This window comes from Solea senegalensis, linkage group LG11 (assembly GCF_019176455.1).
Source record: "Solea senegalensis isolate Sse05_10M linkage group LG11, IFAPA_SoseM_1, whole genome shotgun sequence".
NCBI lineage: Eukaryota > Metazoa > Chordata > Actinopteri > Pleuronectiformes > Soleidae > Solea > Solea senegalensis.
In genome coordinates this window covers 14,119,232-14,143,979 of record NC_058031.1, presented here as the reverse complement: position 1 = coordinate 14,143,979, position 24,748 = coordinate 14,119,232, and the positions used below count along the sequence as shown (strand labels likewise).

Sequence of the window (24,748 nt, the reverse complement as noted above, 5' to 3'; positions counted from 1 at the left end):
GCAATTCATATTGGGTATTTTTAATAGATTTCTAGAACCCATATTGTGCCTCCAGGGTTCATGTGGAAATATCAACGTATTGAAATAGAAGCTTCCTGGCTTTTGAGGATGAGGAAGTTGAGTTTCAGAGCGTTCAAGAAAGACGTGTTGCTGGCCCAAGGCATAAGCCTTCAGAATTCTTCACCACAAAGGTAAATCATACAGGGAAAAGTCTTTCACAACATTTTACTGAGAGTAACAACAAGTAGCGGAGAGTCTAATCTCACAAGGAACAAAGTAACATGCAACTACTGGTTCATTCAGGTGGGGAATGTAAGGAATTCCTCTAATAGAACTGTTGTTCTCACTCAGTAACCTTAATAGTCAACTGTTGGTTCATTAACGTAATCATAAACAAACAATTCAAATAAACCTCATCCAGCAAATTTCCCTTTCTCAGTTTGCTTCACAAAAGGAGAAAACTCTGCAGTCATATTGGAGAACCTGCAAAAGTAAAGCGAAGAGACAATAATGCAACGTAGACATGAACTGACAGGTTCAATGGCTGTTACTGCAACTGTCGTTCAAATCTGATCAACCTCCAAACCCAGTTGGTCCAGTTCATGCGTGGTTCACATTATAGTCTGTCCGATCTAAATCACTGGTGAAGATCAGAATGCAGTGCAGCACAGGTACTGATTGAACCTGTAGCTTTACAGTGTCACAGTGTGACACTGTAACAGTGTCACACTGTTGTGTGTTTCATGGTCTTGCATTTGTCAGGGTGAAGTGGGAAGAAGAAGAAGGAGAAGAAGAGCTTCACCCATGAATGTGATGTGTAAACCAATAAAGTAGAAAGAGGAAACAGCAGGGGCAGTGGAAGAGAGTTTATATCTTTCCTGGTATGTGGACACCACCATAGTTCCCTGACATGTTTGTAGTAATAATGATCACCTCTGTGGATTTATGACCTCTCACCAAGGTCGTCTGTGTACCCCGCCTATCGCCCTATGTCAGCTGAGATTGGCGCAGCTCCACCCTTGACCCTCATGTGGAGGATAAAGTGGTGGAAGATGGATGAAGCGCATATATTTTACATGTGGCTCTGTACAAATTGTGGTACTTTGAAAGTACAAAAAAAGGACAAAAAAAAGTAGCAAACAGTAGCAAACACACAAAAAGTGACATTCACCGTAACGTGTTCTACTAATGACTTTAATTTACCAGAGCAGACCAGTCCCATCAATGGAAAGACTCTTTGTTATTTTTTATAGCCACATGTGGGATAATTAAGCAAAGCACAGTGCTGTCAACTGAAGACATGAAGAGTGAAAACATGTTTCTTAACACCTGTGTTGTTAAATGTTTGTACTTGTAAAAATCTATTTTGGCTGTTGATTACATTTTCATTTATCTGAAGAGACTTGTCTGATAGAGCCTTATTTGATGACATGCCCACAGGGAGCTGAGAAGTGTACTCTCACCAGTACATGTTTAAGCTCCATACCTGCTGCAGGTGTAATTATGCTGAGGATTCCTCAAATAATTTAATAGCATTAATCATTGATTTCTTGGCCCCTGGGTTTGCTTAATGACATCTGTATTTGACATCTGGTGCCCGTAGCACCATACAAATCTATACGGTATTAATTACTTTTGAGAAGAAAGGAGACTTTTGTTTTATTTCCACCCCATGTGTGGGGGAAGTGCTTATTATGCTGTGCTGTGTCAGTTATTATTGCTTTCTTAGTTTCATTATTGTTTCTACAACTCATGGACTGAAACACAATATATAAATCAATCCAGGCAGCTCCTGTGAAGCACGTGAGGAACATGGGGTCAAACTGTTTATTGGTGCATGGAAATACTCCAGCGTAAACAGCTTATCTGCTTATTGTGTGTACTTTTTGTTCGAATTTATATTGGCACATCTGAAAAAGGCCTCCAGGACACGTTTTCCGTCAGATTGATGAAGTGATTTGGAGCACATTGCTCAGTAAATCAGTTCACGCCTGTTGATGTTGAGGTTATTGACATGTACGCTCCAGGCTAGTTCTCTATACAGTTCCATAAAAAGATCTTATGTCACAGCTTTCACTTGCCGCACACGAGACACAATATGCTACTCTCACACTGTACGTAATAAGACAGCAGTTTGACAATAAATAGATTCATTAAAGCTTCAAATAATGTCTCTGAGAGTATTTAGATCAGGGGTCTCAAACTCAAATAACCATGGGGCCACAAACGTCTAGCCTGGCCAGTCAAGTGGAAAACATGAGTTTAAGATTATATTAACCCATATCAACCCAGGTCTATCCCAGGTCCTTTCTGTGTTGAGTGATCCACTTTCCTCCTACCATCGCAACATGTTAGGGTAATGCTCCTATCAGTGCTAGAAGGAGATGGGTATAATGGAGAGGGTAAAATGTATCATTGAGCCATTACTTTGTGCATGTTTATTAAGGAAATAACACATTTAAGTAATAATCTTTGTCCCTTTCAGCAGGAAGAAATCTCTGACAGAACCAGACTCAAAAATGTGCGGCATCTGCCTCGACCGGTTGGGGTGAAAGGAAAAAATGGGGGACAGAGGAGAGGTGGGGGACAGAGACATGAAGAGAGAGACCAGGAGCAGATTGACAACAGTTGACAGTTCAATGCATCTCCTTTTCTTTTTCTCAGTAAAATAAGAAAATGATGAATCAATCAAGTCACATTTTATTATTAGGTTATTAATTTTAATTATCAGGTTATTCACATTTGTTAATAACCTGATAATTAAATATTTTTAATCCAAGTGACCTATGGAGCAAATATGTTTTTGAACTTACAGAGAGGCTACAACATTGTTGAGGTCTGAAAAAACCCTAAAAAGTCAGTCAGTGAGTCCAGTACCTTGTGATTTGGGGCCCAGGGGTGGTTTTCGCTGTACAAACAGAGCAGAGCAAAAATAAATAAGGAAAGAAATGAAACGTAACAGTTGTTCAGCTTCACTGATTACAGCCCTAAATGTAATATATCAAGCAGAGAAAGATTAGGGTCCAAGCAATAGCATACAGATGCCTGCTTCTTATCTACCTGGTAATTGACTGTGGTTTTCATGACAACTGGAGAACTGCATTATGACAGAGGCAGAGTGACAGCCTTGCTACAGGAGGGTGGAGCACAGTTAAGACTTTGGGTTTTGTTGCCCTTTAAAATGAATATTGGACTTTAGGAATGTCAGAGACAAGGTCAAATACATATGGGACTTTGTGAATCATTTAGCTGTAAATTTAGCTAGATTAGCTGTAAATTATGAATGTTGATTATCGTTCTGTAGGACCAATTCATTTTGTTGTTGAGTATTGAAACTGTGGGGCAAATTGTTAAATCCAGCATTTTTTTATTCTAATGAATTCCCCTTATAATCACCCGGGCTTGTGTACTTACTTGGAACTAAGAGCTGAATAAAATGCCATGTTTGTCACTTTTATTTTGTGGAAGTAATTAAGTATTTCAATCTTTACATTTAATTTGAAAACTTAGTTTAAGACTTTAAAGCAGCATTGTTCTGGCTGTGACAAAGGCTGCAACCTTTGAGGTTTTATCTGGTTTACATAAACAGTTTAAGTAATTATAAAGTGTTGAGTGCCCTTGTGGTGAACGGAATCTTAATCATAGTAAACACGTCCTATTTCATAACATAACCGAACTGAGGAGACTTGAAGGTAGGACTGTCAACGTCATTATCTTCCAAAATGACGCACATGTACTCATTCTAACCAGAGGTGGCTGCACCAGAAATAAATCAAGTCAGAAATGACGCAACTTTAAAATAAAACCTCAGTGAAATGACTTCAAGAGAGCAAAATTTGGCACCTCAAGTTTTGCTATTCAGCAGCAACCTGTAAGATCATTGGTTGCCGCTTGTCTGCAAGGAACAGCAAGATATTACTGACACAACCTGTTTGCCTGACAAATCTCACAACGAAGCGGAGTTTAGCCTCAAATCTCAATGTCCACGGGGCAAAATTCCTGAAAGTGTTCAGGAAAGCGCTCAAAGGAGTGCGTCAGTTGGGGTTTTTCTCTGCAGGAATCTGCTCTGTTCACAATTCCCTTGTATTTATAGGAGACATGACAACCTATTATCAGAGGCAGCAGATGCAATAAGCATCAATTTCCATGTGCCTTGCCTTCCACAGATCTTGGCACGGTGACCATGGACTACATGTTTTATCACTCTACTTGTGTGGGAGCTGATGAAAGACATTATTGAGTTCCATGGCTGCAAAATGTCCTCTCCAGATGTCAGAGATATCTGGTAAAGAAGTCCTTTAATTCCTTTTGTGAAATATTATAGTCATAATATGTCTGTATCATCAATCTGGGTATTACATCGGTGCTGTCATCATGTATCACTGCAAGTGTAATGCTCACTTCATCCAGTGTGTAAAATTTAGGTGCAATTATTTCATGAAGCAGAAATTCAAATAATACTTTTGATTTGGTGCTAACTGAAGGCTGCAGATTTAATGGAAAGGGTGAGGTGAGGGATATTCAGCAGCGACATGCAATTTCACCAATAGATGTTGCTAAAATATTATTTATAGTGTTATTATAGATATATTCTAGTTTTTGTCTTATTTGAACAAATTGGAACCCTTATATTAATGTAATAGCATGGTACAATGGCATCACTAACATTCCTCACTCACAAAACATCAAAAGAGATTTAAACTGAGATATGCAAGTCACTGATATCTGTTTAGTCTCAATCACTCACTCACTCACTCACTTTTGCACATTGTATGTCACACCTGCACATTTGCACATTTGGAGAGGTCATTGGGGGGTGTGTAGGTGACTTCAACCATAATCATCAATCAGCCCTTGGGTTAAGGTTTCTCTGCTCAGAGCGCTGTGCTGAAAGAGTGAGCAGGATATTTCAGCGTGGAAGGTTGCATGCGGCATCAGAATCACTCGCCTCAGAGAAATTTTGATTACGGCGGGGAAGATTTATGCGAATGCCACCTCAAGTCAGAACAACAACTGTGAATGTTGGCAATGTTTTGGTGCGAGAGTTGATATATCATCATAGATGTCATGACATTTGATCAATTGTGCAAAGTGTCATGATCTATTCTTTTTCCAACATTTGATTTGTAACATGGTAGTAAGTTGTGAGGGGTTTCTGTGCTGTCCATGTAGAGTGAACAAAGTCATTTAGAGAATTTAGTCATGCATGTGGCAACAACACAGAAAAAAAAAAAATGACTGTGTACAATTGACGACTTAATTATGTGTCTGTTCAGGTGCTTTGGAGTCAGAATATGGAGGGAAAAAAAAACAACTTGAACACGCCATAGTCCAAATAATGACTTCACAACTGAGTAAATTGGACCTTGATTTAGAGTATGCACCTCAAACCAGATGCTAAAGGAGCCCCACATTTAGCCCTAGGTGATTACCAACAGCCAACCACGGGAGTGGGCCACACATCCAGCTGTAGGACATTTTTCTTCTGGTGATGTATCTGTAAGATGATGAAGCCGTATGAGCATCCATGTGTTTATGTTTTCCTTTAGACAGGCAGGCAGATGGAGCAGTGTTGTTGCCGGTTAGTGACAGAGGGACAATGACATGGTGGCATTGCCAGGCCTAAAGCCTTACTCACATATAGAGAGTTGCAAGTTGGAGTTTAACACCAACAAATCTTGACTTGTTTTTAACTTGGACTGTAAATGTTGTTGCATACGTGACACGCACTGAAACTTAAACCTGTTGACATATACCTTTGCGCACTTCAACATGCGCGGCAGGGAATAGGACGCATTCCTACCACAGAAGAAGAGAACAATGCTACAGCTCCCTCGGACACGTGTAGTTCAAGCGGCTCACAGCTGAAAGGCACGTCAGGAAGGCGTGTCATGCGGGTCGAGGGTCGGGGTGACTCAGCTTGATCTGGAAGCGCACCCAACGCACTCTTTGTGTGCGGATCCAAAATCTGCGTTGATGTGACTGTGCGCGAGGAAGTATACCAGGGCCCTAAGTCTGGTGCCTGAGAGCAAATCAATGTCCTATGTTTGTCACAAATAAATCGCTCACACCCCCAGTCAATTAAGAGTGTCCAATTTTCCTACTCCCCAAATCTGCATGTTTTTGTACTGTGGGAGGAAACTGGAGAACCAGGAGAAAACCCACACACACACACACACACAGGGAGAACACGCAAACCCAGGTCTTCTTGCTGCAAAGGCAAGAATGCTAACCAGTACACCAACCGTGTGGCCCACAAATAAAACCATGTGCGGAAATCAATGAGCAGAATATCAAAATATTACCTAACACATTTGCAGGCACAGGCCCTGCGATGGACTGGCGACCTGTCCAGGGTGTGGAGGATAAAGCAGTAGAAGATGGATGGATGGATGGGTGGATTTCCAGGCACAGCACTAAAAGAGCATGTTGCCACGTCAGGCCACCTCTGATGTGTCGTGAACTCATCTCAAATGTGTCTTTACATACTTGTACTTGTGCACTTGTCATTAGATCACCTTAGATGGATGTAAATGCTAGCTCTGAACAGAGCCAATGACCGTTATTATTGAGATTTGAGGATTCTTGTGTACAAAAACAATCTCTCACAAGTTTAATGACAAGCCACATACAGAATAGGTCACAGAGAGCGACAATAGTGCCCTGAAATACAGCGACAACACGGGTTCTTCACTTGACACAATGTCTCCCTAAAGGGACATTTTGAGCAGTTGTTTCGCCATATATAATTTTGCTGTCATAAGTCTCTTTTGTGTGTCCATAGTTTCTTTACATTCTTTCCACTTCAGCTTCACGTAATTATGACTACCTATCTCTTATTCTTATGTAACACTCATGTTGTTAATAACACTAATGGCTACAACAGCCAGGAGCACGAAACGAACCATGTGACATCAGTTGGTTAAGTACCATGGTCTTATCAGCAGTCTGTCATAACTGAAGAAACAGCTTTGTGATGAGGTGAAGTTTATTTTTCCTCGCTTCTTGGGTCATCCTCTTAAAATCTATAATCCCCAGTCAGCCAGACTGTCTCCCTCACTTATCTTTTATTAATCACTCAGATAACAATGTGCTGGTGTCCTTGTAATACATCATGTGGTTTAGAAACAACTTTCCAACACAGACACAGAATGCACAGAAGTTAAAGCATCATTTGAAAGAATTTGCATTAATCTTCATGGTTGCATTCCCCCCGGGAATGTGGAGAAGGCTTAACTAAATAACCCTATTTGGTCCATAAAGATAGTTTTGATTTAGTTAAGCATGTTTAAGCTGGACATTTCCCACAGTTGAAATTAAACTAATGATGAAATATATTTGTGTATTCCTGCTGAATTACATATGAAACAATAGTGGATTTAATATTTCTGATATGTTATCACTTCTTTCAACATACATGTGATCAATGATCACTTTACTGTTACATGTTTCTGTTAGTATAGCCATGTTGTTTGTTGTTGCTCTTTGGAGGAGACTATAGTTTCTAGGAGACCGATAAATATAGCTCACAAATAGGTCTGTTTTTTAAGAACAAGCCTTTTACAGGTTGGTTGTATTTACTGATTCCTGCAGGTCTACCTTGTGGTGCCGTGAGTGTCAAGTTACAACTAATTATGTTGATGAAAGTATGAAAACGTGGCTTTCATTTATTGTCACTGTCCTAGTTTTTAATTTTCTGTTAATACCATGCACAACATTGGAACCCTGTCCAAATTTGCTTTGCAAAAAAGACGGGATGTAACAGACCATGGTGATTATTTGCTACTACACTGTAATATATGGTCATATGGAATACATTTTTTGCATTTTAAATCTCGTCTTTTCTGTAATAATAAAAAGCATGTTTTTATGAACTTACTGTCTTCAAATAGTTATAGATTTTGAAATGCAGGTGGTTTTACTTGACTTTACATGATCTTACACTCATTATGCACTTGTCTGGCTGCAGTCACATTTACCCGTGAAGGATAATTAAGTTCAATGATGATGATTCTTTAGTCCATATTTAAACGTCAGAGGTTTTTAAAACGCCTCAAGTGTAATTTCAGAACTGCTGTGTATACAGAAGCTGCCAAATCCCACTGAGAGCCAGATGCTAAATTCATTTGCTTTTATGCTCTTTATGTTTTTGACCCTGTCCAAACTGAGCAAGGTTTCAGAGGTGAGGAGCAGTCAGACCCCTGTTGCCATCTTTATTTATTCTATGTCATCCTTGCTTCTCACTCGGGATGATGAAGAATAGCATGGTTATGAGAAGAAAAATAAATTGTACCTTGAGTGGGAAAGTTTGTTTACACAGCTGTGATCATCTCCACTGACCAGAGGCCTGATGGTGAGCGTACACCACACAAACCCACACATGCAGGACCACCTTCTATCATTACACCAAGCAAAGATTATATTCATAACATAGAAGCAGACTTTTGCAGCACTTTCTAATGTTTACATAAGTTAAGAAAGTAAATTCAAAATACACTGCATTACTTATGAATAGCCTTTTTTGATTACCTTAACCCAAAGCTCTTATCTTAGTAGCAATGGGTTTGTATTAAAACTTTAATTGGAGTTTTTGTTGCAGTGAATGTAACATAGATGTGCGCCACACTGAGTATATGCTCTATAACATATGGATTAAACATCAAAGAAATGTTAGGAACCAAATGCACGAGACAGGAGGCACGATAAAAGATTCATCTTGAAAAGACAAACAAAATCAAAATCACTTCTTCCTTGAAGTAGAAAAACAAAACAAAACTTGGCACTAGAGCTAACTAAGCAAAAGGCGAAACAGACTTGGACACTAACGTTTTCTCTGGTAGCATAAACGACACACTGGCACATGACAGAGGGACTGGGGACATTATATAAGGAAGAGGGAATCAAGGGCAGGTGCAAGTGATTACTTAAGGATCACCAGGTGAAGTGCATCAGGGATTAGGGGAGATGTGTCAAGACAGATGAAGAAACAACATGACAGGAAGACATGAACGTTTACCAAAATACCAAAATAAGAGGGTGAAAAAGAGAAAATCAAACTCAACACCAAAAGTGACTTGAACTTAACGTGACTTTAAACATAAACTAAACACAAGAACTGACTAAGCAAGACAAAAACACGAACAGCTCTGACGAAAAACCTTGGAATTTTAGGTCCCTTATAGCACAGTGTTGCCCTGAGGGAACAAACCCGGGGGGGGTGGGGGGTCAGATTCTTTGATGGATATGTTATCAGGGTCCTCTAAGCTCCCAAATGATGGGGTGAAATATTTTATTGCCAAAAAAATAAAAAGTCATGCCGTAGAGGGTTAAAGCCAATGCTTTAGTCAGACTCTTAATGTATGTAATGTATGAACCACGTGCAGCTCATGAAATGTTCTGTGCACCTTTCTAACAGGTCTGATGTGAGTAATGACCACTTGGTGGCAATCATATACCACGATCATTAGCAATACTCATGTACCATATCCTCACACCTACTTGGAATGACTCAGGTTTGTGCTTCACGTGCTATCAAGAAACATTAAAGCTGCATTAGGCAGACTGCGAGAAAAACGAGTTGATTATTGACCGTTCTTGACAGTCCTATTCAATATAGTTAGCGACTTCATATGAAATGAATCCAGTGTTTATTCATTAGTGGGGCATTAAAACACATAGCATGGTTTTCATCATCTGCAAGAATCTTCCCCATATGGCTATGAAGTTATCCCGCTGCTTATTTTTGCATATGCAGTGAGCAGCTGAAGGACACCCACTGAAGCGTGACAGGAACTGATTTTCTGCTTTTCTGCATATTTGCATTTGAACAGAACACTTGTGCAAGAAAGCCAAAGAGGGTGTTCGGCACACAAGGTTGCTATGAGTCACCGATGCAATACATCAGCCACTTAGCCTTCATTCATTCAACACGCCTCTTGCTATGCAGGACAAGTACGTCATTACTGTATGCATGTGTGTGTGTGTGTGTGTGTGTGTGTGTGTGTGTTTTAAACAGATTTCATCAAATTTGACTGTAGGCAATTTGATGTTATTGCAGAGTTTTTTCAATGAGAATACTCGGTAGGAAATGCATGACGACCACACAACAGATCAGCACCAGTCCAATATCACTGTGATCTCTCCTCCTCCTCTTGCTAACCTGCTTATTTCCTGTGCCTTCAGACCAGTTCAACTTATGACGCTGCATGTTGCAAACCCACTCACCTGCTATATTAGCACAGCAAAGTGCTCAGTCAGAGCATCTGCCAGCCCACGCCATTCCAACCACCCCACCTGCTCTCCACCTTGTCTGTGTCTCTCGCTCTCCCTCTTGTTTCATCCCGATACACCTTCTTACATCATTAAATGCGTTTCTTTTAGCCACCACAATGCTAAAGAAAACACAACGTCTAAAAAGGTGAAGTTAAATAATTCAACTTTATTAAATAAGATTGAATAAAACTGCCTTTTTCAGAGGAAACTGCTAGCGCGAGAGTTCATGAGGCAAGTTCACCAAGTCAGAACATAAAGTCTAAATATTTATAAGTAAGGAAAGTGTCACTTTTTCCAGGTGTTTCTCCTTGAGTTGTAACATGGCAGTATACTCGTTTCCTGAAGCTTATATAGCTCAGGGCTTGTACCGGTGTGTACTGCAGTTTGGACAGCTCCACTGTTGACGGATGTAAGTGAAACATTGTGGGGTGTCTTTGCTGCAGCAGCAAACATGTTCTAACACTATTACACCGCAACCTATCTGGACTCTTTTGCAGTTATAACATGCAGACATTTAATTCCTCAAACACCAGATGAACAAACCCACACAGTTTACCAGCAGGCCACTGTTCTGTTCACAGCAGGAGATACAACTGTTGTTATTATGCTTGCTGTAAGTGATTTTTTACATTTTACATGCACACAGAGCAAAAATCTAACTTCATTATCTCACATTTATTGCCATAATTATCAATATATATCGACTGTTTTATTGTTATTATTATTATTATTGTTATTTTTTATTATTGGGAGTATTATTATGAAGGCTAAACGGGACTGGAAATTAACATGCAGTGGTGCGCACAGGGGGAAAATTGAGGGGCGATTTCCTATGGGTGCCCTTCTAATCAAAAAAGCTGCTGTTATGAAGTTCTCTACTAAAAACTAAATGATATTATATTTATTTAATCTACTAAATTATATTCAGTGCTGTATAGAAAATGCCCATCTCGGTGATAGAAAGTGATGCTGCGCTGCACACGCCCTTCCAAATGTATAAATGTATGTAAGCTTAATGTATACATAGTATATAGTATATTTGCTTTATCTACTCAATATCAATGAGACTTTCCATTAACTGTAGGTAAAATCAAAAGCCTTGATTTCAGTTAAATTATGTCAAATGCATTTTGCATTAGGACCTGCAGGTGAAGTGGAGTATATACACAGTCTACTGTAGACCTTGAAATCTTATACATTATAACACCCTGTGTGACTTTAAAAATGTTCAGTCACTGCCAGTCGCGATGCTCATTATGGCTCAGCCGAGCGACGGGAAACGATGACCTGAAATAAATAAAGCATGTGGTTGGCGTGGAGGCTGCGCGTCATGAACGGAGCGATCGTTGCATCTCACGCACGACGTTAGGAGTCCCCTCGCTTCTACCGTGAAAACGCCCCTCAGCTCTCCTCCTCCTCCTCCTCCTGCTCCTCATCCTTCCACAGTAACGTAAACCATCTTCGCCGGCTTGCGTGTGTGTGTGTGTGCTGTCCCAGCCTGCAGCGCCACATTTGGGGCAGAGGGAAAAAGGCGCTGTGGGGCGGAGGTGGCGACGGTGGTGCACGTCTTCCACGGACTGTGAGGCTTGACGCTCGGAACTGACAGCGCAGGTACGCGTTTTATTGTGTTTGTGTGTGACAGCGGAACAGGTGCATGCTGCGTTTGCCGGTGGTTGCGAGATGACATTGTGGCTGCGAGGATGGGAAGCATCCCCCTGCACAAAAACGCGCTCCGCACAGGCGCCGCTTTGTGCCGTATAAGGCGGATGGAGACGGCGTTGGCACGGTGCTCTATTCCGACGACCATGTTCCTAATCACACTGGCTTTAGAAACTGCACAGAGTGAGGGAATCCTTTATTTCATGTACATGAAGGCCTAGCAGGCAGAGAGTCAGCAGGTGCACCTTTCTTATCGCCTCAGTGAATCACACAGCAGCTGCACATCTGTGCTCGCGTGCCCATCTTACACAAGTACCACTGGCAGACCTTTATTCTTGGATTCATGTCAGCGCGTAAATGTTGGGAATGTTCTGTGCGTGGATCTAAACGCTGAACAGCTGATGCTCAGTGGAATGAGCGAATAGAGGACGGAGTGTGTTGTCGCGGGTGTGGCAGAGGGGGCAGGCGGAGGCGCCTCAGCAATCAGAGGGTCTCTGCTGTGAATGAATGAATGAATGAATGACACAGTGAGAAAGTGAGCTGAGCTGATGACCAACTGTAGCCAACATTTATCCAGAAAAGAAAAGGAACGAGTTGGCCTTGATTTCATTTATCCACTTGATATATTGCTTTTTTTCTGGCAACATTTGTCTGAGGGAAAACAAGGGCAACTAGGGAAGGTTTGTCACTTCATAAATCATGGCGAGGCTGCTTTGAACATTTCTGCACTGGATTTGAAAATGTGTCTTTTTTATAACCTGCAAATCTGTACACATAAAATCTGGATTTTAAGTGTGTGTGTGTGTGTGTGATAACGAGAGAGAGGACCCTTCTCCTCTGGGCTCTGTTTACAACCTCACAACTAAATCTGTGATGTGACAGGAAGGGTCAAATCACAGGTCAGTTCAGAGATTCACTGGAGACCGTGTTCAGGCTGCAGGCAAATTTGTCTCTCAGACTTTCTGCACTGTTAACTGCAAATTGGATCGGTGTGTCCGGACAGAACCGACAGAATCTGCTTGCTTTGGTATTCGGCTTTCAAACGTGGATCCATCGCATCTTTCAAACCATCACCCGGTCAAATTGTGGGGTAGGAGTTCACCAGGAAAACTCGGCAATGAAGGAGACCGGTCTACGTATGTTTCAGTGTTCCACGAACAATCTGGAATTCGCAGCTCGAGCGTTCCGACTGCGACACGTCTTTAGAAATAAGATTTCAAACCAGCGCCAAATGCGGTTTGAAACTGATATTTGAAAATCTGATTTCATGTTTTTCTTTCTGTGCTGTCTAGACTTTCAAAACCCATTGAGATACAATTTGGATTTGCAAAAACTGGCAACAAGGCTTTTGACCAATCACAGGGCAGCTCAGAACGAGTGGGCGCTCCAGTTACACTTACTCTGAAGACATAGGACCTTTCTGTTGCTGCAGCACAGACACAATTCTTATGCTGCAAAGAAACAGAAAAAAGGAAAAAAGTCTAAAAATGAGTTGAGCAATAAAAAGAAAATAGAGATTCAAGAGATTTATTGTCATGCGCACAGTAAAAAAACAAAAACAAGTTTCAACAGTACAATGAAATTCTTACTTGTCGCTCCCTTCACACCTGATGACGCACATAAAATACAGACAAGACAGTATAAAAATAGAATAAGATTAAAATAACAAAAAAAAAGTGTCAACATTATCAGAGAGTTGGTCTCTCCATGCTCCACTGATGAGAGGAGCTCATGCTTTTACTTTTAACCTGCCGATTAAACAGTCAACGATTTTATTTAATTTTTTAAGGATGTGTATCTTCAAGTTTTATTCTCATGTCAGACACTTTGAAATAGATTTGGATTTAGTGTTAGACTGCACGCTGACAGTTAGACAGCTACTGTAATTAACAAAAACATTAAGCGTATGTTAGAAACAATCATCACACCTACACAAATCTTCCTTCTGTTCAACCCGCAGTCTTTGCAAACACTGCACAGTAACGTCTTAAATTTGTAAAGGCAGAGTCATCCATATGTGTGCTTTTCTTTCATTCATAACCTGACTCTTGTCTCTCCATACATCCTCCAGTGTCGTTCTCCATTCTTTCACCTGATCCACTTTCAGCCTCCCTGGTGGGCATTACAACAGTGCAGCTAGACGCGGGGTGGCACTCACCTATTAAGCCCAGTTTGTTATAGCTCCCTTATTATTCACACACCTCTGTTTTCTCAGTATTGCAAACCCAGGATAATAGCCTGCTGCTGTAGCTTGGTACAATTCACTGGTACATTTAAATGGTCCTGGTTTAGGTGCAAATGCCTGGAGCATCTGGGTTATTATAGCTGTGTTTCCACTAAGTGGAACAGTTTGATTCGGTACGTATCTGGCCCTAATCATTCCATTTTTCGGTACCCTTCACCTTTGGGGTACCAGAGTAATGTTGCGTACGGGTGGAGCCTGACCCACGACATTCAGCCGATTGGGCGACAAAAAAGCGTTCTCCCTTGCGACTAGTGTTTCATCAATGCCCGCAGTCTGTTCGCTTGTCTGAGACAAACTCCTCCGTTGTTGCCCGTTGTGTCGTGTTCGATGTCATTGTTTGTCGTCGGCACACCGGCACAATGTCACGCTACGTATCTGGGCTGACACGGCCATCAGGCACAGCACACACCCCCGCCTGACCGAGGGCTTTACCGCTCCAAACTGTACCCTACTGTACCAAACCGAACTGTACTATGACGGAAACATGTCATATCCACAGTGTCGCATGTGCGGAAGTCTCCAGGCTCAAGGCGCGTCGTCCCTGCTAGACCAGACCGTTAACAGTGCCAGTGTGAACTGTGAACCCAGCCAGGAGAGCGTGTGTGACCATTGACTATGAGAGGCATCAGGCAGTAGCCTTTCTTATGTACCTGCCAAAGCCACGTGTCTACAGACAAACCTGTAAATAAATGTGCAGTCTCTGGACTTATACAAGTTGAAAAGTGGAAAAACGTTTGCCTTACAGCAAAAAGACCCCGATTGACCATTGAACAGTTGTTCATCTCTGTGTTTGCCCTGTGATTCGACCTGTCCAGGGATTACCCCGCCTTTCGCCTTGTGACAACTGGGATTGCAACCCTCATGTGGAGGACAAAGTGGTAGACAATGATTGAATGAATGAAAAAGCTCAAACCTATGGTTGGAAAGGTCGGACGAAACATTTCTAAGAGTTCTTGAATAAGGTTAATTAAAAATCTCACAGATATAAGGAAAACACTAAGACAGCTAATCCTTTATGGCTCCATGAAGCGTCCAGGTGGGCCATGCTGAGGGTAGTGACATCACTAAGTCATGGATTTCTTGGCAGCATTTCTCCACACAGGCTGTGACAGCATATTAATATTTTCAGAGCAGGTCGACGGACATATTAAAATCTCACTATTGATAATATGGAGCCTTTAAACACTAGGTCTTGTGTTGTACACCCTGAGGATGTTCTTCATGTAATTCAGCTTGTGCTTGTTTAACACAGCACACGGACTCAGATGCTCTACTTACACATTTTCCCTCCTGGTCCTGATTCAGGTCTATTATTGATTTGTAATAGTTCAATGGAGCAGGTCCAGAGGTGTGTTCACAAACAAATTGGAATCCTCAACAAGATAAATTCACATTATTTAGAAGTAAAATGAGCTTACAAAGGCTAAGATAGAAGCATGTGTTAAACTGACATTTTTGGTATCACAAAGAATTCCATTTCTACGTGTAAAATATACGACTGTAAATACAGGTATTATATCAGCAAGACCAGTACAAATGTTATTACTTTGTAATGAATATACTGCAGTTTTAGTTATGGTGTCATCACTGACTTTAGATGGATGGCTGAAACAAACATCATACTGAATACCATTAAAAAAAAGTTTGATTATTACAGTGTCCAATAAAAAAGGTATTACCTAATTGGGGAAACTGTATAAAACCTGAATGTTCAGCAATTTTTTACGAGATATATATACGCTTTTTGCTCCCGACCCACAACTGCGGCGCCAGTGTATACACACACACAAACCAATGCTCCTCAGTCTTATAGTATTACTTGACAGAGCATTATTTTCATGAGGAATGCAGCATACAAACAATGTTACATTATTTCTGATGTCGGAGACCAAACAGAGGCACTATAATAACACAATCAACAACAAAAAGCAGCAGATGTGACACACCGCTGCTCGAAAAGCCCTCAGTATGTGGCTTTCTTACGATTGATTGATTTTTAAAAAAAACATCAGGAAAAGACAGACTCATTGAGTTATCTATTAGTAAATGATGAAAAAAAAACAAAACGTGTCGTCTATTTGCAGCTCATTCCAAGACTTTTGGCTGTCACGTTAAATGAATTTAGACTGAATTTAATTGTGTTATGATAATTGATTTGGACAGATACTAGACTTTTGAATAACCAATTATCCTTTCCCAGAATGGGTTGGCTTGAATGCAGACTGGACAGTGTCATCCTTCTTGGAACTGTTGATCATCCCATTCCGCCCACCACCATCTCCACTGTCATTTCCATGTGCCTCCTTCAACGCGAGCTGTCACATCCTTCACCGCAGTGCCATGCCGTGCCCCACCTCATCTCCCATGTCATGAAAGTGTCAACGAGCAAAATAATGCCTACAGGCCTCCTTTTCTTTTTTCTTTATCTGATTGTGTTATGCTTGACAGACAGTGTTCGATGGGGTTTCCATGGAAACTGCATTTTAAACAATCTCGCCTGATGTCTCTGTGTTAACTATTGTTAGTGGCAATACTCTGTACTCTTCTGTAGAACTGAGCTGCGCTGAAGGCACTGCAGGGTGCCTGTCATTTTCTTGTCATAGTGATGAAGAGTAATGCTATAAGTGGATTTTTCTTTCTGTCTGACGCTGCAGAAAAAAGCTCCGCAGAAATTCGCAGAGCTGGTTTACACAAGGAGGAATATGATGTTGGAGATGTACGGCTTTACGTTTACGTGAAACCAAATGCACATTTTTTTTTCTAGGTCACTGGTTATGGGCTTGAAAATGTAGTTTTACTGGACGTGCTTAGATGCTGTTTTACTCATTTGCAAGTGATTTTATGACGCTCTGTATTTTAGTGTAATATCCTGGAAGGAAAGTCATTTAAAGAGAGTGTAAAGCAAATGTAGAGCACTTTTCCTCACATTTTATGTTTTAACAATTGTGGCTGAGAACTAAACTGTGCTAAAGAACTACAACTGTGAAGAAAGGAACTATGGAGTACAGACTGTTTCTCTTGTTCTATTCAATTTTTAGGCACGTATGGTGTGATGATGCACCGGAAACCATATAGTTAACGTAAATCCACCTCAAATGCTGCAATTAAATAAAGGTGCGCTCAGTGCGCTTTATGAGCACTTTACCCATTCACTCATGAGAAAGGCAAATACATCTTGCCTGGATGGAAGAAACACGCAAACAAAGCTCTGCCACTTGATTTCAAAATCTTACAGATGAGGAAATGAAGTAGAGAAGAAGAACTGAAAGAAGAGCAGACTTCTGCTGAGAGGCTGAGGCAGTTACCATTGATAGAGAAAGATGGAGGGAGAGAGAGAGAGAGAGAGAGAGAGAGAGAGGGCGGGGCTGTAGTTAAACTAGCTAGTATGTCAATAAAGTGCAACCAAACTGATGAAAATGTGATTTCTCCAAAGGTTTGTTAAACAAGTGGTTTGATACCAGAGCATTTATGTTAATATTCTGTACAAACACTAATGGACAGCATCTTTCACCCGCTTATGTTTTTGAGCACACACACACACACACACACACACGGACGCTGGTGAACATTGATTCTCTACATGTTATTTTGAACAGGAGGTTTGATAGTGCAGAGGTGTCAAACTTACACGTGGCCCATCACTCAATGTCATGTCATAATGAAAACACGGCCCACAAAAGAATATAGACAGAATATAATACCAAATATATTTGTCAGCAATATTTCTTTATAATAGTAATAAGACAATTGGTTGTAACGACCACATTATATTACACACATTATTACAGTTTTCCACAGTATATGTACTTAGTCTTCCATTTATTTGTCTATTTTTGGCTATTACTAAAGTTATTATTGTGCAGTATCCATATAAAAACAAGCACTTTTACTTCTGTGGAATACGATCATGAATATCTTTATTGCGATATCATGGTGAAATATTGTGTTATATATATTTTAAGCTCACCCGCTACTGAACACTTGTTATTTTCCCAATTTGTTTCCTTTTGACCGACCCCCCTCTTGACCAGACTAGACGCTCCTTTGCCCCCAGGTCATTTGAGTTTGACACCACTGCTGTCGTGTCTGTTTGTTCTCTGTACAAGCACTCATCAACACTGGCTTTGGTCCCCACTAAAATGTATATGTGTGTGTGTGTGTGTGTGTGTTTGGCACTGTGTCACCCCAATGGAAAATGTGTTACTAACCACCTTGCCATATATGAATGAGTTTGTATCACTGTACACACTCTTTAAGAAACTTGTGATATTCAGTATATGTGTAAAGGCTGTGTCAGGGAGCGGGGAGTAGATTGCGATGCACTATTGCTCACTTATACACATGATTATACACATTATACAAGTATTAGTATTAGTAAGTATAGTATTAAGGTAGTTAGTCTCTGTGTTAATGATTCTCAAGATATAAATGAGCCAGAACCGGATCATTTCACATTATGATTAGATTGTTTTAGATTTTTCAGTTCCAGATACCTGTGACTAAATGTTTTGTGCCTTTGTGATCTGTAAGTTGTAATGCACACATGTAAAATGGTAAACTTATGCCCAATATTGTTGAAATTGCACTAACTTTTCCTCAAGGAATGTCAGGTTGTTCATCATGTGTTTTGTAAAAAAAAGACAAAATTAAATGTAAAACAAAGGGATTTCTTGTTGTTTATAGGTTATTATGCTATTATTTGACTTGCCTTGCTGCCAAACTAAAATGAGTTTGACAGCCCTGTCTGGCCTTTCACGTAATATTCTCCTGCTTTGTTAATTATTCCGACATGACCCCCTTTGCTAAATGGATGCAAGATTACTTTGCGGTGTTTCGTGGAAGAAACTGGCTAGCGCACTCATGTAAACTCGTTAATATTTAAGACAGTCAAGATAGTCATCTCATAAATCAAATGACAGATTTTGACAGCTCATTTGAACAGATTTAACTGCCCGATTGGTTTTAATCAGCGAGGATTAGCTTTATGAAGGACCCAGCCCCCTCCTGCTCAAATCATTTTCCATGCACTTTTAAAACTGTCTGGGACTTAATGAGGCAGATTCAGATAAGTTCGCAGACTCATAATGGCTCCTTTTATATCAGCTCAACAGTTGGAACTTTAAATGTTAACTAAGGTAGCACTACTCCCTCTGGGCCTTTGCTTGAAGTTGAGGCCTCGTTGGTTTGAAAACATATCATTTTGCTTGACTGCAGTGTGACATGATTTGCAGCTGACCCAACAGCTGTTTTGTGCGATGTGATTCCAAGGCTGCTGAGCACCAAAGGTTTGGAGAATGTGTGTATACGGCCTCGCCTGAACAAGGACATCTTGCCACTCCTTCGTCCCCATCCCCCACTGTCCTGTACCTCGTTTTCCTTGAGCCAGTCTCTGCCCAGCAAGGATTGATGGTGGCTGTGTGAGCCATTAGAGGAGAAGAACCGATTATAAAGCCGAGATGTGGGGAGAGCACTGCATGATGAAATGGCAAAGTGAAGTGAGAAAGGTCTCGTGATTGGCTTTTGCTTTGGCCTGCTTTCTGTGTCACTTTTGATATGGTCATTGATACCATAATGCTATAGCCTTAAGCAATAGTAGCAACAGCTATAGCAAAGTCAGAGGTTGTAATTATGCTCGTTAGGTGTATATGCTCACGTGCTCAAGCACGGATTTGAGTCAATCTGGGCATTTTCACCCCAACGATCACCCCGATCACCACTTTCTTTGCACATACTCCAGCTGTCTGGCTTCTTTTTTGTTAGTGAGCAGGTCCTTCATACAGCTGTAGACTGCACTCAGGTACTTTATTCTGGCATTTATTTCATATAGTCCAACAAGCACGCATACACGCTTAAGTGGGGACCAAAGCAGGTGAACATTGGTGTAAAATTTACAACAGTAACACAGAATATTTGTGCAGAATATAAATGTAAACACTCCCAAACCGCCCTTTCAACAAACACAAACTAGTGACGAGCAAAGCAGTTGCTTTCGGTGTACAGAATCATGAGAATCAGTTCTTTCAAAGTGACTGGCACACAGATGTTGTCTGACACAGTCACTGAGCTCAAATAGAGAAGCCAATGTTTTCTGTTTGCTTTAAACTGAGAAATGTTTTTCAGATAGACGTGAAAAAACAATGCCGATGTTGACTCTCTGCACAGGTGACATCGAATGATAAACACTGAGGTTGCTGTTTCGAAGGAACAGTGGAGAGTGATTTGTTTTTGTGCCAAAAAAAAAAACCTGTCCAATTCATTATCAGGAAATTACAAGGACTGTCATTCTCATGTAAAGCTGGCTATTGAAGAACACTGTCTGCATGGAGCGCAAAGCGAGTATATCACCTGCAGCACATTACACATCACTATTCTTGCTTCTACTACTGTAGTATGACTAATGCTTTGTCGATATTACGGCATTAATTATTTATCAATATCACATTTAAGATATGGGTCAAGAAGGCAAATAGAAATGTAAGCTATGCATGGGAATAAGTCAATGAATATAAATATATCCATCAAATATTAAGCCTGTAAAGGTAATTTTGATTTCCTGAGGTCAGTCTGCTTCTCTGTGACATATATTTGAGGTGCTGTTTTTCAACGATTCCAATGTCCACCTGCTGATGAAGGATGGGCCTGTGAGCAACCGATGTCTGCCTGAAAATACATCCATTTTTCCAGGGCCAAAGTGAGAATCTTTGACAGGTGGCATGAAGAAAAATGGGCTCAGGCGGGCTGAGGTGAATGGTGCATCATGGACATCATTCTGCCCTGGATGATTAGCCATTATGTCTGTTACTATCAGGCAATTTAGCTGAGCTGTCCTGCACCAGACAGCGAGTGCTTTGGGGGCTTCACTGTGCGTTTCACATCCTTGCCGAAGAAGAGTATAGACATTCTACAGTTTGAGACTTTGCTCCACTTAATTGAGTGAGCTTTTAAACTCATTCGATCACAGATTACACTGGGGCCTCTGCGATGCTCAGTTATGATTACCATGTATCTGGGCTAATGCTGAAGTGTGGAGTGCAGAGGTCATCTCCAGTGAAGGACTGGCATACAGTAGCACAGCTAATAGAACCCTGGATGAAAGGACTCCGATGTAAGAGAGTCTTTGTATTTGAGTATAGTACGTACATAGAACTTCCCTGAGCTCAATATGTATAAATGCAATGCATGCACATGTGGACAGGTATCTTAACACAGTACAACAAAGCACATGCGTTTGATTTGAAGATCTCAGATTTGGCCTCTTTGACTGTTAGAGGCTATCTTTGCTTTTCACCAAACAACACAGGAAAATCATCTATTTATTCACAACATAGAGAGACCAAGAAGCATTGAATGTGAATGGGACATCTCTCATCTCTTAAAATTGCTGTAAACTCCCTCTTTTTCAGCCAGGTAACTTCTACTCAAAGAACCCCCCACACACACACACACACAAGAAGTAGCGACACCTGGCGAGTCAAACAGAAACTGTTTACTTCAGAGCGCCTTTTCATGGGTGAATTAAAATAGCAATATTTGCCCTGGTGTATCATCTATGTCATCATATTTGATATATCACCAAATGGAACCCACCCCTAATACATAGTACAGTTACCTGGTAATAGCATGACAATCATTTTGCATAAGCGAGGTCATATTACGATAACGCCGTCTCATTTCTCATGCAATTTCCTGATTGTTACTGAAATTGCAATAGTGTGTTATGTGCCATGTTGTCACCAAGTGTTTTTATTGCAAAGTGGTGGCCAGTACTTAGTCACAGACACCCCATATTGTAGTACTGTCTTGGACCATCTGTACTCCTGTAATGCTGTGACATGCTGTCAGTGCAGGATGTAAATAAATAGTGACTCCTTACGATCTTGAATAAATTACAAGTTTTGCTATGTTGGTGCATGTTTTGGCAAAGATGATGCACATGCTGTAGCTGCAAGTGTGATCACGCTGTATTTTGTATTTTTAGGCAAGGTTAAGGTTTTTACGCGGTCACAGTCTGCAACTGGAAGTTAAAATTGAGCCCGTGTAAGCCGCTGTAAGCCGGTAAGTAAGGTGGCTGTAGCTGTACGACACAGTTCCTAAAGATCATTACAGTATAACACGTTGGATAATAGTGTCTTCATTAAGAGGTCAGGTGGTTAATTAAGAAAAATGACAAAAAACATTCATCTTCCTTACTCAGCCCCTCGTGTTATCTAGATATAATTACATTTTTATATTCTCTAGTTTGAGTTTAGATCTTTAAATGCACAACAAATGACATAGAAATAGAAATACTTTATTCATCCCAGAGGGGAAATTGTTTTAACATAGCAGCAATACAATACGAAAAAATATTTGAAACATAAAATGTAAAATGTATAAAAGTGAGAAAAAAATAGTGCACTAATTAACAAATGGCATAAAGGAGTGCATGGCATAACGGATCGTTATGCCATGAAGAGACAATGAGCAGTCAGTACTTTACAGAGAGTTATTGTAAGTCCTGATGGCTGATGGCAGGAATGACTTCCTGAATCTGTCCTTGTGACAGTGGAGCTGTCTGAATCTCTTGGAGAATGTGCTCTCCTGGGCCTTGACATTCTGCTGATATCAAGATGCTCTGTCGCCAGATACAATGCTTTTTTTCCTTTTTCATTTCTAAAACTAGCTGAATTTACTTTGTTATTCAATTTGAAGATGCTGTATCCTATAATGGATACAATAATGGATACAATGACTAAAGACTAAATTAAAGGTGTCCCAAGCTGACGGTTATTAGCAGTGTAGCAGGGAAAGAATAAAATGATTGAACAGTACGTGAATTAATAGTATGCTAAAAAACTTTTAGGTTTTTGGTTTCTAAATTGCTAGTAATATTATCCAATATTACAAAAAACATTAATGCAAATTCAAGCCACCCATTCATCAGCTCAAAGTCAAGACCTAATTTGTCTGGTGGCCCAAAAAAAAGCAACAATTTTACCTTTCGCCACCCTGATGTGTTTAAAACACAAAGCATTCACTCGTCTGTCTACTGAACGTTCACGACTTCAGAAGCAGAAATTAGAGCTTACACCAAGTGTCTATTATTAACGCACTCAGTGGTAATTTACTGCTGTGACCTTAAAACGTCGATTGTATTTCATCAGGACAAAGTGCATTTAAAACCCAGTTCCCACACAGTTTCAGAGGTCAATAGCCCAGAGTGAAAGAAGAGTGGAAAGTGTCTGTGATTAGCATGTTTGTCTATGTTAGCCAATGTTAAAACCAGCTGTGGAGGGTGACAGAGCTGTCTGAGAGTTATGATCACTTAGATAGACACACTAAAAATCCTGTCCGAGACCGTTTTATTTTAGGCCATTTACTTCTGTAAAGTATTTCTGTCTTTTAAAAAAGACAACTCAGTAAATGCAACTATTTTTGTAACTCTTGCATCGTGCACATTGTTTTTTGATCTTCACCTACACTCCCATGCAGTCATACTTCAACAGCCGAAGGACAAAAGACTTTGAAATGGGAGTCTGTGTGAAGGCAGCTACTGTCACAGGAGTCCAACTCATTGAATAAGAAATGACGTTGAATAAGAGATTAAGAATAGGACATTTTTTGTGTCCAAATAAACTCAAATATTTACCGATACCAATATTTGGTCAATACAGTCATTTTAGACTAATTATGAACTTCATTTCAATTGAAAGACATCGTTGTTCAAATGTGTAACAAACATTTTCTTTATAGTCTGTGCATAGCGAAGCATGTGATTCACAGGATTTGACCAATACTGGTGATTTTGACCAATATTAGAGCGATACCGATTCCCATCCCTAGTGCTAATTCATTATTAATGTTCTAATTAACATTGTATGATCCTTAAGCCTAATGAAATCTGGTTCTTAAATAAGGTTTGAGTCAGCAGGCTCAATGCTATGTTAAAATCTACTACTTCTTCACAGAAATATTGCATACACGAATGCATTCTCTGCATAAACATGTGTCGGATGAGAGAGAAACTACTCGAGGACATTTGGAAACTTTATAAATCTCGCTACATATTTACCACTTACTGTAAACATGAAATACCACCAAATGTCATACGAGTGCGACATCTGCAGCGCTCCCACAGACAGACTGCGCGGCTCTTTGATCTGGCTTCCTTATGCCGAGGGAGGACAACCTATCATGAAAGCTGAGAGATGCTTGTGTTCCAACTCCAGCCTCCAAAACAGTAAACACAGAAATATTGTCAGGAAAAAACTGGTCGAGAAAGAGAAAAAAACAAAAACGGTTATGCCGAGCCTCGTTTGTGAAAAGCTTAGCAAACATTTTTCGCTTGTCATTAGACCAAATTACGTGTAGAAGCTTCACATTTTCATTCCCCGTCCTCATTAAACGCAGCCTTACTTTATGCTTTTTCCACATTTTTTAACATCCAAAGCCTTGAGGTTTATTATTTCAAGTCTTTGCTTACATGCGATAAAGTGCGTGTTTATCACAGTAGATTATGCATTCTCTTATGTTCAAATCAGAAACTTGAAATTCTAATGCATGACATAGGCCTCGAAGCAAGGCACACACATG

General features: G+C 40.4%; 1 protein-coding gene across 4 annotated transcripts in view; it reads left to right on the top strand.

Annotated features, from left to right (window-relative positions):
* Positions 1-11,721: 11,721 nt before the first annotated feature.
* si:dkey-178k16.1 (protein 4.1) overlaps positions 11,722-24,748 on the top strand; it is a 33,273-nt gene continuing 20,246 nt past the window's right edge. For all 4 annotated transcript variants that reach the window (XM_044037372.1, XM_044037371.1, XM_044037370.1 and 1 more), the window contains exon 1: positions 11,722-11,883. The gene's annotated coding sequence lies outside the window, so the exon portion shown is untranslated. The remainder of the gene's footprint in view (positions 11,884-24,748) is intronic.